Source organism: Anomalospiza imberbis, chromosome 22, assembly GCF_031753505.1.
Source record: "Anomalospiza imberbis isolate Cuckoo-Finch-1a 21T00152 chromosome 22, ASM3175350v1, whole genome shotgun sequence".
Classification (NCBI taxonomy): domain Eukaryota; kingdom Metazoa; phylum Chordata; class Aves; order Passeriformes; family Viduidae; genus Anomalospiza; species Anomalospiza imberbis.
The window spans coordinates 7,165,025-7,177,472 of record NC_089702.1 but is presented as its reverse complement, the minus strand read 5'-3'; the positions used below and the strand labels follow the sequence as shown (position 1 = coordinate 7,177,472).

General features: G+C 57.9%; 2 protein-coding genes across 4 annotated transcripts in view; one reads left to right on the top strand and one right to left on the bottom strand.

Moving 5' to 3' along the window:
- PDE1B (phosphodiesterase 1B) overlaps positions 1-12,448 on the bottom strand; it is a 214,943-nt gene that overhangs the window by 43,805 nt on the left and 158,690 nt on the right. The window lies entirely within an intron of this gene.
- HDAC7 (histone deacetylase 7) overlaps positions 1-12,448 on the top strand; it is a 68,297-nt gene that overhangs the window by 12,550 nt on the left and 43,299 nt on the right. The window contains exon 1 of one of the 3 annotated variants that reach the window (XM_068212717.1): positions 5,443-5,560. The exons of the other annotated variants lie outside the window; for them this stretch is intronic. The gene's annotated coding sequence lies outside the window, so the exon portion shown is untranslated. Of the gene's footprint in view, positions 1-5,442; positions 5,561-12,448 lie in introns of those variants that run through there. 3 annotated transcript variants of the gene reach the window in all.

Here is a 12,448-nt window from a genome sequence, read left to right as displayed (position 1 = left end):
AGACCGGGGGTCGACTCTGGAGGTGGCCGAGGAGGTTGTGTCACACCTGGGGGGTGACAGCCTCTGCTGCCAGCGTGCCCAGCAGCTCAGAGCAGCGCCCAGAGCGTGCCAGGCGCTTTTGTTCCTTCTCCTGGTGTTTAGAAAAACAGAGTTTTGCCGGTTATTCTTCCCTGCTCAGGGCTTTAAACAAAGGGAAATAAATAATTCCCAGTGACGTTTGCAAAGCTTCTACCCTTCTCAGTGGAACTGTTTGGTCTGAGCTTCTCCAAAGAAAAAGGTGAGGAAGAGGAGGGAGTGGTCAATGTGCAGGTGTGATGGACTTCCCTGGCTTTGCCATATGGGAGCTGCTTTTAGGTTATATTAAAAAGGCAGAAATCTATAAAAACCCAGTAAAAGCCCTGGCCTTGGGATCCAGGGACCCAAGGGCAAGCCCCAGCTTCTCTGAGCATCCTTACAGGGAGGAATTTCTCCCTAATAACCCATCTAAATCTTCTCCCTGTCAGTGCAAAGTGATTCCCCCTGTCCTGTCACCCCCTGCCCTCGGGAAAAGCCTCTCCAAGTCGGGCTGTGCCTTGCTGAGGGCGCAGAGTGGAGCACACCAGGTTCTTCTGTGCCTGCAAACCCCATCGGGGATGCTTTGGGGGTGGATTTGGTACCCCGTTATCAGGGAAACCTTAATTAGAGGCTCATTAAAGGCCACCGAGTCCCGGCTGGGGCCGGGAGGGGGCGCGGGGCCACCCGGGCTCGGCGCAGAAACTTTGAGTCACTCGCTGGGTGTTTTGGAGCGAAATTCGGAGCCGCCGCGGCCCCTTCCCGGCCCATTGTTGTGGTTTGACAATCACATTTTCCTGTTTTTAAAGCAAATGTTTTTCTCTCCCCTGGGGACGTAACCGAAGCCCCGCGAGAGCAGCGGGGGAAGGTGCCCGGGGGGCTCCGGACCCTGAGAAACCCCCGGGGGGCTCCAGACTTTGAGAGACCCCGAGGGGCTCCGGACATTAAAAGACCCCGAGAGGCTCTGGACTTTAAAAGACCCCGGGGGGCTCCGGACATTAAAAGACCCCTGAGGGGCTCCGGACTTTGAGAGACCCCGAGAGGCTCTGGACTTTAAAAGACCCCGGGGGGCTCCTCACCTGGGAGGAGCCCCCCACCCCTGGCGTCGCCCCTTCCCTCCCATCTCCGTTCTCTTTGTGCAACAGTGGCAGCAGGAGGGTGAAGGAGGCAGAAGTGTGCTTATTTTTATTTTTTACTCTTTTTTGTTTTTGAAGTCGACGGTTCCTCTTTGCCGTGCTGTGGTTTCACGCCCGGCAGCAGGACACGGGGGTATTTTTGTAGGTCTTATTCAAGGAGTGTCTATTTAAAACAAATTTTTGGGCTGCTGAGCACTTGTTACCCCTCAGTTCAAAGCAGAGGACGGGGCTCGTGGGGAAATGGGGTGGCTGGTGGCAGCCCCCAGAGCCACTTGGGCTGTCTGAGGGTGCTGGAGGTCTCCAAGTCCCCACGGGGGGTGGGCCCACCGTGGCATGGGAGGAGGTGGGGCAAGACAAGGAGAAAACCCATTTATTATTCAAGTTCCTGTATGCAGACTGTCTGCACGCTCCCAGATTTGCATTGAAATAGGAATAATTTGACTTTTACTGAATGAAAGTCAAGAAGTTTTAATGCTGAGTGGTGGCTCTGCAGCCGTGCCTGGTGTTTCCAGGCAAGATGCAGCTGGGGCTAAAAACCACCAGGAGTGGGCTAATGCTTGTCCAGCGTGGCCAGGACCTGCTCAATGCTGCTTTAGCCCCATTTCCTTTGCTCAGAGCTGTGCTGAGCCCCTGGGATGTGACACAAACCCCTCCGTGCTCAGGATCCGAGCGTCTCCTCCCGTGTGTTGCCCAACACAGGGTGTGAGATGTTCCTCTCGTTTCATACATCAGCAAATTAAAAAAGGCACCAAGCTCTCTTGTGCCCCAGTCAGCAACTCGCCCACCTGCCTGCTGGACCTGCTGAGCCTGGCAGGATCAGCAGCTTGGCCTCCAAGCATCCCAAATTCTGTCCCCAGCAAGGAAAAAACGGAGGGGAAAAGGAGAAAGCCTGTGCTGGGAAGGTGGAGGTTGGGAGGAGCGTGTTAATCCTTGGTGCACATTTGGTGAAGTCTTTTGGCAGGGGGATGCCAGGCAGGTGCCACGCAGAGCTCTCAGTGCCTCCAGTTCAGCATCCAGGCGTTGTCCCGGTCACCTCTGCCTGCCGTGGAGGTTCCGGGCACCTCGCTGTTCCTAGGGCTCCAGGTGGGCCAGCCCTGTCACCTCCCTGCTCTGAGGGCTCCAGGTGGGCCAGGTCCATCAGCTCCCTGTTCCCAAGGCTCCAGGTGGGTCAGCCCTATGCCGGGAGCTTGCTGGCCGCAGCCCAAACTTCCCAGCTCCATAAATCTGGGCGGGCCGGCCACGCTGTGCTCCCATCCCACGGAAACCGAGTCACTCCTCCCCTGCCGCTGCCACCACCTGCGTGGCCTCTTCTGCTCCAGATGTTCCCGTTTGCAGCGGGAAGGGGAAGCCTGGAAAGGGGAGTGAGGCAGATCAGAGCTCAGGGGGGTGCCTGGGGGGTCTCTGAGAGACTCCTGGATGGGGGATGAATGTTGGAAGAGCTGCCGAGCACAAGGCTGCCTGTGCCCCTCCATGCCTGGGTCATCCCCTGGTGTATCTTTGTGTCTCCTGCCCCTTTGGGAGGCTTTTGTCTCCTGCCTTTTTGTCAGCCCTGCAGACATCACCAGCCTTATCCTTGTCTTTCCCAGCTCTCCAACTCGCTGCATGACTCGGGAGCAGGGGTGGGAACCGGCAAAGCAGAGAAAAGTCTTAGGTGGGAAACCACCACCCTTCCCCACCCATTCTCCCCCTCCCAGGCAGCCCGAGCCCTTCTCCTGACTCTTGTCCACCCCTTCCATCAGGGCCGAGCTCTCGGGGTGCTCTGGGAGCCTCCCCGCTCGCCCTGGGCTGGCTCTGGGAGCCCGGACGAGCCCGGGCAGCCTCGAGCGCCTTTGCTGCTCCGCCGACGGTCTGAGGGTTGCACAACATGTGGGGGTGAAGCACATCCATCTCCACGGATCAAAATAACCCTTTTCTTTCCCAACCGGCAGCGGGTTCTGCAACATCCCCCCTGCCTGGCACAGCAGAGCCCCGCCTGGCCGGCCACAGGAGGAGGGACTCCAGAAAGGGAAGCAGCGCCTCGTTTTCCAGGCTAAAAATACCAGCTGTGCTTCCAAAATAATCTCAGTTCAATGATCTCCGTTGCCCCCCAGGGCTGCTGGAATTCCCCAGTAATTCAGCCTGAGCTCCTCACCCCGGTGGAGAAAGGTCTCGGTGGGGTCTGTTTGCTGTTGGAGGCAGGTTTGGCCCTTTGTGTTCACATAATTTTTGAATGGGATTTGAATGGGATTGATGGGAGAAGCCAGGCTGCTGCTCCTTCTCTGCTTCTATTTCAAAATGGGATTGGGAAAAATTCACAGATTTCGAATTTGAATACAGGGACCAGGAAAACTCTGGTTTTCCAGCCCATCCCAAATCCGATCTGTTAATTTGTAGGGGAAAACCACAGGTTTCCTCCAGGATGTGCCGGGGTAGATTCCCATGGGTTGTGGTGTGGTTTTTGGGGGTGCCCTGTGCAGAGACAGAGGTTGAACGGGATGATCCATGGGTCTCCCTTCCCACTCAGGCTGTTCCATGATTCCTTTCCATGATTCTGCCCCAGAGTGGAATGATCTGCAGGATCATTCCAGCAGAGCCTGGCTGAGCCCAGCTTGTCCTTCCTGATGAGTTGGAGCCTTTGGAATGATGAATTTAGGGGAATTCAGAGCACTGGACAGCAGAAAGAGCTCGATGGGGAGGATGAATCCCCTTCTCCAGCTGCTCTTCATAGAATTGTCCCCACCACTCTCACCTCTGGTTGGCTCCACTCAGTAATATGCAAATTTATGCAGAGTGGTGCCCGCTGGGACTTAGTTGTGAAGTTATTGACTGTTCTCAGAATGAGCTGTTAGTCAGAAAAAACCTTGTCAGGGCAATTTGGGTGTTGCTGGGGCTCTGAAGGGACCTGGGCTGAGACTTCTGTTCTGGTGCTATTTTCCAAATCAGAGAGTCATTAAGCGTAACCCCGGTAATTCTGAATTATTTAAAAAGCTGCTGTCACTGCTTTGGACTGAACTGTCAGGTGCTGTTTGAGGGCTGCGCCTCTCCTCACGTGAAGTTTCATTGTGGATCAACGAGGCTTTGGAAATGAAAGGGAAGGAAAGGCTGATCTTGAAGAGAACAGGCATAAATTAAAGTGAAAGAGAAAGCCCTAGAGGTGGGTGAGATGCACCCTGAAACCTCCCAGCTTCAGCGGGTGCTGAAAATAACCACGCTGTAAGCAGGGTTACAAATGTGCCGGCCCCTGGGCTCGATGTGTAACTTCCCAGAGCTGCTTTGGTATCATAAAAGCGAGCAAAATAACTCCGCAAAAGCACATCCCTGCCCACCCGTGTTTCAGTGCTGTCTCACTGCACCCACTGACCCCAGAGACTCTGGGCCTGCAGCTGGGCAGGGGTCCTCACCCCCAGACCAGGCAGGGCTTTGCTCTGGCTCTGAAGTGATTTCTTCCTTGGAAAAGAGAAGTGTAATTCCGCGGTTGGAGAATCCCCCCGCGCTTTGGAGTTCCTGGAAAAGCAGCTGTTCCCTTGCCGCCTGCTCCCCCGCTGGCAGTGAGGGAACCTCGGGGTCTCGCTGTGCTTTTGGACAGGATTTGAAGCCCCTGAGCACAGGGACACCTCCCTCCTTCGCTCTGAGCTTGGTTCCGTTTCTTTCTTTGTGGTGCTCGGCTCCCCTGGTCTCTGCTTGGGGGATGTTCCTGCCTGTCCTGTGCTCGGGGGCTTCAAATGTTCCCTCTGTCCTGTGCCGTGCTCTGCTCATCCCGCGGGATGTTCCCTCTGTCCTGTGCTCAGCTCATCCCGCGGGATGCTCCCTCTCTCCTGCCCCCGGCTCATCCCCGCTCGTCCCGGTGCGGTGGGAACTGCCCCGTCCCGGTCCCCCGGGCGATGGAGGAGCCCGGGCAGGGAGCGAGACCCCGGGAACGGGCAGGTGCCAGGTGGAAGCGCTCGGCTCCAACTCGGTGCACGGAGCTCTCCCCAGGCTCGGCCGTTCTGCCGCCCCTTTCCCAGCACTTTGGTGGCTCCGCCATCACCCGGGACGGACGGGCTCGGGATCAAGTTTGGCATCCAGCGATCAGCGCTCGGCCCTGATTCCCGCTTGCCCGGGTCTCTCCAGCCGCTGGAAGTCGCCGCTCCCGGTCCCTCGTGTCGCGGAGCTCTGACCCGGAACGCGCCGCCCGCCCCCGGCCCGTCCGGTCCCGGCCCGTCCCGGGGGCGGAGCGGCACCGCCCGCAGCTCCCGCCGGGGCCGCCCCGCTCCGCCCGCCCGGTTCCGGAGCGGCGGCGCAGGTGGAGCCGGAGCCCGCGGAGTCCCCGCGCGGCCCGGCCGGGGCCGCCCCCGCTCCTTCGCCCCCGCCCAAGGACGCTCCGGCATCGCCTCGGTCGCCGCCGCCAGCACAAGGTAGGCACCGGGACAAGGGGACACGGGGACACCGGGGCGGCGGTCAGGGCCAGTCGCGGGTCTGGCACCCCCGGGGGTTGTGGGGGTCCCCGTTCCCTCTCGGCTCTGTTCCCCGCAGGAGGGAGCAGCCCCCGCTCCGAGCGGCTCCGCTCGCCCCCTCCCCAGGTGTTGCACCCCCTGCTCCCGCAGCCCCCGGGGCTGGCAGGCTCCTGGGAGGGGGTGCCCCGTGTAGCCCTGGGGGCAGGGTGGGCCGGACGGGGAGCGCCCGTCCCGGGGGTGCCGGATCCCGGCAGTGCCTGCCTGGGGTCTGCAGCTCCAGCCGGGACTCGCTGGGGTGGCAGTGACCGCTGCTGGCAGGGCTGTCACCCCCGGGACCGGAGGTGCTGTGCCGGTGCCGGGGGAAGCATCGGGGGATGGCGACTCCCAGAGCAGCTGATCCAGCCCCGTGTGCTATGGAATGTGTGCGTGTGGCTGCGCGGCTCAGCCCGGACCGGCTGCCAGGGCTGAGGGAGAGAGCCCAGGCCCATGAGTCCCCGACTCACCGGGTCCAGCGAGGCCCGCGGACCCGTGGCTGCCTTCGAGAGCAAGTGCTCAGATGTGGCAAAGCCGAGCCTGTGGTTTGCTGGAATGTTTTTGTGCTAATCCGGTTGCCTTTCCCCTCGGAAGGGCCGGCGGCGCATGCAGGGAGTGTGAGGGCAGAGGAGCAGCAGCACTGCGGGGTTTGCCCTTGGTGCATTTGCTGCAAGGGCACATCTCTCTCTCCAAATGGGAAAAGGATGTGCACTGGGACAAGAGTTTTGGATGCCCCAAATACCCCAGATCCCTCTGCCAGAGCCAGTGCAGCCCACAGATCTGTGCGCCGTCCAAGGTTTGCCCTGTGCTGGCAATCCCAAAAGCAGCTTCCCACACCTTTTTCCATGGTAAAGGTGTTATCTGCGGTCTGGAGGTTTGCTGAGTAATGGGATGTTGGGACACTCCTACGGAGGAGGTGTGGGATGTGCTGGACATGGCTCGGGCAGGAGAGATGAGGTGTCACTCACGGCAGAGGGAGGGAAGAGAGTGGCCGCAGGGTTTGGATTCTGCGTTAGTGTTTTCCCGACAGGATGAGCTGTGAGTGGTCCTGCCCTGGGTTTGTTCCAGCAGACGGAGCCCTGGGAGGATGGGGAATGTGGGCCCCGCTCCGAGGGTCCGGATGTGATGCCTCTGAGCAGATGTTTGCAGAGGGTTCCAGCCTGAAATCTCAGCCTTTCTCAGGGGATCTCAGGCGCTTCCTGGTTTGCAGCGAGGGTCGGAGGATTTCAGCACTTCCTACTCTCTGCCCGATGTGAGCAGGAAGTGGGAGCGTGAAAATGGCAGCAGAGGCTCTCGCAGTGGGGCTGGAAGCTCAGCAGGGAGCTTGTGGGGTGGTTCCACCTGTCCTGAGCAGGGTCCTGAACCCTTCAGGTGTGTCCTTTGGGAAGGGACAGGTCCCAGTGTCAGGGCTGGTCCCCAGAGTGAGTCTCATCCTGCAGCAGCGTAGCAGGGATGGAGGTGAGCGTGGACAGGCACACGGGAGCGTGTCTTTTCCTGCAGTTATTAAATGGCTTCATTGGGAACCTCCCCGGGGCAGGGAGAGGCTTTGGCTGGGTGCTGGCTGCTGTCCTGGGCAGCTCTGAGATGGCAGGGGCGTTTCAGTGTGACACCGGGTTCTCCGTGGAGCAGCAGAGAGAGAAACTTCGCGTCCTCCTGCGACTGGGGGCCTGGATTTGAGTTGAGAGATGGGGAATTCAGGTGGCTGGAGCACGAGTTATTGGCCCTGGCTTCTGTGTTCACGTTTGGCTGGATGGGAATTGGAGTCAAGACCCAGCTTTCGTCAGGGGTTGGAGGCTGGTGGCTCAAAGTCCTCTGAGGCTCTGGGGATGTGAGTGGCCACATCAATGGCTTTGGGACACTTGATGCCAAAAAGTTCCCCCACCGTGGGACACTGGGATGGGAACAGTTCTGGGGAAGCTGAAAGGCAGTGCTGCAAAACTCTGAACCATTTAGAAACTGTTGAAAGAAAAATGAGGTTTGAAAACGTCAGTTGTAAGGAGACCTTGTGTGTTTGGAATCTGTGGCTCAGATTTTCAGGCTTTTTCCTGTTCCAGCAGTGGGACACAATGGCATACGTGCTTTTTCAGTGAGTCTGGGAAATCCTGCAATCATGGATTTAACAGCTGGGACCTTGAGGAGGGGAAAAAACAAACAAGTGTGTTGGCAAAGCTCCGAATCCAGGCAGCTCCTTCTGCCCCGCTGCCCGACTCCAGCAGGGGAGGTGGTGAATCTCCTCTTCCATCTCTGGTTCAAACATCAAACCTGAGTTCTTCCCATCTGATTTATTACCTTTTGATCTCCATCCAGCCCCGCCGCTGCTCTCTGGGACAGCACAGGAGGGAGGTGAGTCAGTCCCGGAGCTGGAGCTGCCGACTCCTCGCCGGTGTCTGTCTCATTCCCTCGCTATGCTCCCCGAGGGCAGGAATGCATCCGTCCCGTTCAGGCTCTGCCGGCTCCCCATTAACAGCTTCTCTGCTGACTCGTGTGTCCCTGCCGAGGTGGGGAGGGGACACACGGGCACAGCGGCGTGTCCAGCCCGTCCTGAGTGGGTGTCCAGCCCCCGTGGCCGCGGCTCCGGCTCCCGCCTGGCACGGCCGGTCTTTGTCTGCGGCTCTGTGTGCCCTAAAAATACCTCGGAAAGCCCTGCTGGGAGCAGCCCCGCCAGCGGCCGGGATGTTTTCCTGCCTTTGTTGGTGCCTTCACCCACGGGGTTTGTTTCTGGTCACCCCACGCCCACCTCCTTGGATCGACTGCTCTGCTCCAGGTGCCTTTCCCGAAGGGCAGGGCTGGGCCAGGGTTTGTTCGGGACAATTCTGTCACTCAGGGAATGTCCGAATTGGCACATTTGCTGTTTGATGTGATGGAGTCATGAAGGGGGTGTCCAGAGTTCAGGGGCGTGCAGGGCTGGTAAACGTTCACTTTTTAGCAGAAAAACCCGGGTCTTGTTAAGCTGAGCCAAGGAAATTTAGGAGAGCAGTGCTGGCCTGCAGACTGCAGGCGAGGGATTTGTTTTCTTTCTCTGTCTTGGAGAGCTCTGTCTTCCCTTGAAGCTGCCTTCCCGATATAGCAGCAGTTGCTAACTCTGAATGAATGTGCCGAATTCCGGCAGCGCCGAGCGGGATTCGGCCGCTTGGCTTTGAGTTTGGGCAGAGCCAGGAGGCCTGGGTGGCACTGTCCCAGCCAGCTGTCACACTATAAATAGCAAGCAGGGCCCAAGTGCCCGTCGGAGTGAGTTTGGAGCTTCCCCAGACTCACCTTGGAGGTGGCTCAGCATCGCTGAGGTGGCAGAGCTGTGGGTGCCACACGTCCCTGTCACCATGGTGGTGCCTCTTGGGCAACATCCGAGGATGCTGAGGAAAGAGCCTTGAGTCAGCGCCACGCTGTCAGCCAGGGAGGCCTCCAGCAGGGAGGGGACATCCTAAGGCTGGGTCTCCATGGAGGTCCCGGCCCCACAGAGGGGCTGGAGTGGGGCAGTGGCCTCACATCTGATCCCTGCACACATCCAGCCCACCTTTGGGTTTGTCTGCACAAATCCAGCCCACCTTTGGGTCTGTCTGTGATCCCTGCACAAATCCAGCCCACCTTTGGGTTGGTTTGTGATCCCTGCACACATCCAGCCCACTTTTGGGTCTGTCTGTGATCCCTGCACAAATCCAGCCCACCTTTGGGGTTTTTTGTGATCCCTGCACACATCCAGCACACTTTTGGGTCTGTTTGTGATCCCTGCACACATCCAGCCCACTTTTGGGTCTGTCTGTGATCCCTGTACAAATCCAGCCCACCTTTGGGTTTTTTTGTGATCCCTGCACACATCCAGCACACTTTTGGGTTTGTCTGTGATCCCTGCACACATCCAGCCCACCTTTGGGTTTTTTTGTGATCCCTGCACACATCCAGCACACTTTTGGGTTTGTCTGTGATCCCTGCACACATCCAGCCCACCTTTCTTGGTTTCCTCAACCTAAAACTTCAGTCTCAAGGCCAGGTGTGGTGTATGGTTGCTGGAAGGAGAATTCAGAAGGTGTTTGTGGGGTTTCCCCTGGCTGCCCTGCCCCTCAGCACAGTGAGAATCCACCCTGACACCCGGATCCATCAAGTTTTGTCCCGTGAGCTGTTGGTATCCAGGAGCAGGAACAGTGCCAGCAGGAGAATTGGCTCTTCCACAGGGCTGCATCACAGAGCTGGATCAAAACACGGCTCACACCAGTGCAAAACAAACCCTGCTGAGCTGGGCACACTCTGCTCCGCACTGAAAGGTGGGGCCAAAGGTAGGGAACAGGAGGACAGAGGTGCAGGAGCTGGGGGAAGAGCTGGAAACCGGGGATAGCTCACACTGCTCTCCAGGAGAGCCTTGTTTCTCCTCATGGAGAGAATTTTAACATGTGTGGGGTGTCCCTGTCAGTGGTGGAGCATCCTCACAGTGTTTCCCTGGGTCCTCCCCTGTTTCACTTGGGAGATGTGCTGCTCTGAAAGAAAGCAGCATGTCCAAGGAGCCTCTGGAGCTTTCTGCAGCCCGGGAAGTGCCTCGGAGCTCAGCTCCAGAGAGATGGAAGCCGGGCAGTTCTCGTGGGAGCAGCGGCTCCCTGATGCTGCAGGAAAGGAGTCGGGATGTGGTGCTGGGATCGGCTCTCTGGGGATGTTCTTGAGCCTTCAGGGAAGGAGGACCTCCCACGGAAGGAGGACCTCCCACGGAAGGAGGATCTCCCATGGAAGGAGGATCTCCCACGGAACGAGGACCTCCCATGGAAGGAGGATCTCTTATGGAAGGAGGATCCCTCATAGAAGGAGAATCTCCCATCGAAAGAGGATCCCTCATGGAAGGAGGATCTCCCACGGAAGGAGGATCTCCCACGGAAGGAGGATCTCCCACGGAAGGAGGATCTCCCATGGAAGGAGGATCTCCCACGGAAGGAGGATCTCTTATGGAAGGAGGATCCCTCATAGAAGGAGGATCTCCTGTGGAAGGAGGATCTCTTATGGAAGGAGGATCTCTTATGGAAGGAGGATCTCCCGTGGAAGGAGGATCTCCCGTGGAAGGAGGATCTCTTACACGAGGGCAGGGAAAGCTGTTGATGCTGAGGCTGCTTTTTCATAAGCTGCTGTTGCATAAGGGGAGCCTTGGGCAGCCCAGAAAATGTGGAGAACTTCCTCGCAATGCTGGAGACAAAGCCAGGATTGCTCCCTTAATTTCTTTCTTCCTTTTATGTTTTCCTACACTTCAAGACTTATGTAAATTCCCCAGGTGTGCCCAGGGCTCCATGCACTGATGATGACTTTCATTCGTAGCCTGGGGGTGCAACTTCCACATGAAAATTGTCTCTTCTGCTCCTGCCTTGGCCTCTTTGCCCCATCCAGCTGCCTTCAGCAGTCCTGGGGAGGCTGCTGGAAGCAGCTGCTGTCGGGGTTATCTTCAGTGGCTGCAGGGTGGGAATATTCACAGCAGAGCTGTCTCCGAGGCGGGCTCTGTCCCTTCTCCCACGTCCTTGCCTTGCTCACTCCTGGGTTTTGCCGTGTCCCTCCTGTCACCTTGTGTCCCATCTGTCCTGCGTGGTGGCCTGGCATTGTCTCCTTGCTGTCCCAGGATGGAGGCACCACAGAACTCCTGGCTGCAGGAGCCTCTGCTGAGCTCAGCATCATCCCTGCCTCGGCCTTTTCCTTCTTCCAGGACTGCACCAACCCCTCGCTGCAGTGTTGGGCAGAGAGTGGAGGTGGCAGCGTCCCAGGGAGGGTCCCCATGCCAAGGGACAGTCCTTGCCACGGTGTGTCTGGGCCCTGACAGCAGTGCTGGGATAATTGAACTGCACGTTAAGCAGATCTGTGGCTTGTGGTGGTTATTCAGCCTTTGGAAGCTGGGTTTAACTGGAGGGCCTGAATTGGCTGTCACAGTCTGGGTGAGGGATGGAATCAGAGGTGCCCTGGGTAAGTTTTGGAGGGTGTTTTTAGAACAGACTGTTTGGGGAATTCAGTTATTTCATAGAATTAGAGGGTGGTTTAGGATGGGAGGTGCCTTAAAGCTCATCCAGTCCCACCCCTGCCATGGCAGGGTCACCTTCCCCTGTCCCAGGTTGCTCCAAGCCCCATCCAGCCTGACCTTGGACACTTCCAGGGATCCAGGGGCAACCACAGCTTCTCTGGGCAACTTGTGCCACAGCCTCACCACCGTCTCAGGGAGGAATTTCTTTCTAATTAGCACTGTAGACTCTGTGCTGGTGACTTACTCCTGACCAAAAACCCAGGAGGAAGCACATTTCTGGGATGTGAGCAAGCTGGCAGAGCACAGTGGCATCACGAGTATTCAAATGCAGCTGCTGACGGGATGGACACGCTGTGAACTGGCAGGGACTGGTTTCAGGTGCTGAGTTTGATCTCCAGAAACTGCAGCTTGTGTGTTTGTTTTCCCGGTATCTAAGAGTTCAAATCAAACGCGCTCCCAGAATTGCCATTTAAATTTCCCTGCGTTAATCTTGATGCTGGTTATTAACCAGGAGCAGATTTTTCCTCCCCACATCTGGTGGCTGGGTGCAATCCCAGCCGTTCCTTCCAGGGGTGAGCTGAGCCAGGAGCTGTGAGGGGCTGCTTGGGCAGAGCTGGGCTTTGGGATCTGGGATCTGAGCTTTGGGGGTGCTCTGGGTGCCTCAGTCCTGCCCGGCTCCCTTTGAGACTCCTTTGGCCACAGCAGCATCTCTGCAATTCCAGCTCCACGGAGGTGCCTGGGCAGGCTGAACCTGTGGCAACAGGCTCTGCTCGACGTGGGCTCAAGGTGGTTTGTGCTGGGGTTTGGCCTCATCCCAGTGCGGAGAAGCCGTGGCCACACTG